The following is a 2775-nucleotide window of genomic DNA, read 5'->3' as shown; positions in this document are numbered from 1 at the left end:
CAAATAGAGTAGGCTTTTTGAGATGAACCGGAGTGCAAATGTACAGTAAAACAAATTTGAGTTTCTATGAACTTCTCTTCAGCAATCATTAGGCGCTTATCAGCAAGTCATAAATTACCAAATAAATATGTCAAAGCCTACAACTTTAAATTTCCAAAAATTACTTCAGTTAAGATATTTGCATATGAATTTACATATTTTTAGTAAAACAGTGTTAAAATGTGTAATAAATTTTATATACACACATATGTATATGTGAATCTGTATATATATAATATCAAACAGCAAGTTTATAAGTACTTTTTCATAAAAAACTATCATATTTTCAGGTTATTAAAATTTTTCTGCAATATGATTTTCAATTAATGCATGGTATGGCTATTTTGTGAATGTACTATAACATATTTAACTAATTACCTCTTCATATGAAGGTTACTTTCAATTCTCTTTTTTCTTTTCTTTCTTTCTTTCTTTTTTTTTTTTTTTATGTTGAGATGTGGTCTCACTCTGTCACCCAGGTTGGAGTGCAGTGATGCAATCCTGGCTCACTGCAACCTCCACCTTCTGGGTTCAAGAGATCCTCCCACCTCAGCCTCCCAAGTAGCTGGGATCACAGGTGCATGCCATCACACCTGGCTAAATTTGTGTATTTTTGGTAGAGGCTGGTTTTCTCCATGTTGCTCAGGCTTGTCTCAATCTCCTGAGCTCAGGCAATTCACCCGCCTTGGCCTCCCAAAGTGCTGCGATTACAGGCATGAGCCACAGTGCCCAGCTCAACATTCCTTATTATATGTAATGTAACTATATATATGTATAATGTGGGAACCTCTTGTGGCTACACTTTTTCACTGCTTATTTCCTGAAACTGTAGTTGTTTTGTGAAAAAGTATTTACTCAAACTTTTAAGAGGTTTGAGGACCGGTGCTGTGGCTCACGTCTGTAATCCCAGGACTTTGGGAGGCCGAGGTGGGCAGATCACTTGTCAGGAGTTCCAGACCAACCTGGCCAACAAGGTGAAACCATGTCCTTACTAAAAATACAAAAATTGGCCAGGCGTGGTGGCACATGTCTGTAATCCTAGCTACTCGGCAGGCTGAGAGGCATGAGAATCGCTTGAACCCGGAAGGCGGAGGTTGCAGTGAGCAGGGAGCATACCACTGCACTCCAATCTGGGGGACAGAGCGAGACTCAGTCTCAAAAAAAAAAAAAAAAAAAAAAAGTTTCAAAATAAATAGCAAAAGGAAAAAAAGCCCTAGACCTTATCATTCTTTTCTTAATTTGTTTCCACAGTGCTATAAATAACTACCTGAGACTTCTAATTTATGAACAGAAGAGGTTTACTTGACTCACAGTTCTGTAGTTACCTAGTCTCAGGTAGTTCTTTATACCAGTGTGGGAACGGACTAATGCACTGCTTTTAAATAATTTGTTGCCTCATGTTGCAAAATCTTACATTTGATATTAACACATCTGCCAACCTAAATTTGGTATAGCTCTAACGTATTGAAATATAACCCAAGAAAATTCTGAAAATAAAACTCAAGAAAATTCTGGTGGACATATGAATTTTCAGGGTTGATTTGGAAGTTTAAGTTAATAAAATTACTGCAATCAACAGGACTAACACCTAATTTTTTTTTTTTTTGCTAAAAAACTGTCATTGAGTCTCCTAAACTCTCTGGTCAATTCTGTCAATTGATGAGAGTCTTGAATTTTGAGTTGAGTGGTTTATTTTGTAAATAATGTACATTATTTTCTCATTATAGATATAACCTATACTCATTTTATCCAAGGATCATATTTTATAGGGTCATTTATTATCAAAGGAAGAGAGAATCTCCTACATATTGCAGATAACAAAGTAAGCTAATTTATCAGTCCCTCCTTTTCCTCTTTTTTCCTCCAAATAATTGCAAAATGCAAACAGCAGTGATTTCTGTTAAGTGTATCCAAATTTATTTTATATATTTGAATACTTTAATATTTCTCTTTCTGCTTTCTCTATTTGCTTATAAGATCATAAAATTATTGTTCATCTAGAAATCTGATTCAATGTCTATTTTTCCTGATGCTCATTACATTATCATGAACAGATTTTTTTAATATAATTTTGGCAAGATAGAGACTGTCAAAAAATTACTTTTATGCAAAATATTGATAAATACTTTTTTCTGATACTATCAATCGTTCTTAAATTATGGTTTTATAAAAGATTCCCTAATGACATATTTTTCCCTGATAACATATTGTATTCTGAAATATGCATATAAATTTAGGAATTTTTATATATTCTTATATATAAGGAATCAATTATTAAATATGTATTAAATTATTTAAAAACAATTGCAACTTCACTATATGAAATGATTTAATTTTAAAATGTGTATATATAGACAAAGCGAAAAAACAGAAGCTAGATAAACAACAAAAAGTGTTTGGGGTGGGGAGCAATAGAAAAAAAGAGAATTTGGGATGACATTTTTTTCCCTGTCATTTATATTTTTGCTAATATCAAAATCAAAACAATTTGGAGAAAAGCTAAAGAGACATAATAAGCAAAAGTAATTACCAGAAGTCATGGTGATGAATCTGTGATGAATCTCTATCCTCCTAAAGCAAAGAATTGTCAAATATGTGCAATGGAAAGAGGAAAAACGTTATATGACTGTGTTAGACATTTTTAAGCAACAAATACTCAAGACGTTTTATTTCTAAATGGAATGATGATATTTAAACTATGAGAAGTAACCATTCCGGATTCTTATTTATTCAAAT

The sequence above is a fragment of the Pongo pygmaeus genome, chromosome 2 (genome assembly GCF_028885625.2).
Source record: "Pongo pygmaeus isolate AG05252 chromosome 2, NHGRI_mPonPyg2-v2.0_pri, whole genome shotgun sequence".
NCBI lineage: Eukaryota > Metazoa > Chordata > Mammalia > Primates > Hominidae > Pongo > Pongo pygmaeus.
Note: the sequence above shows the minus strand (reverse complement) of the source record.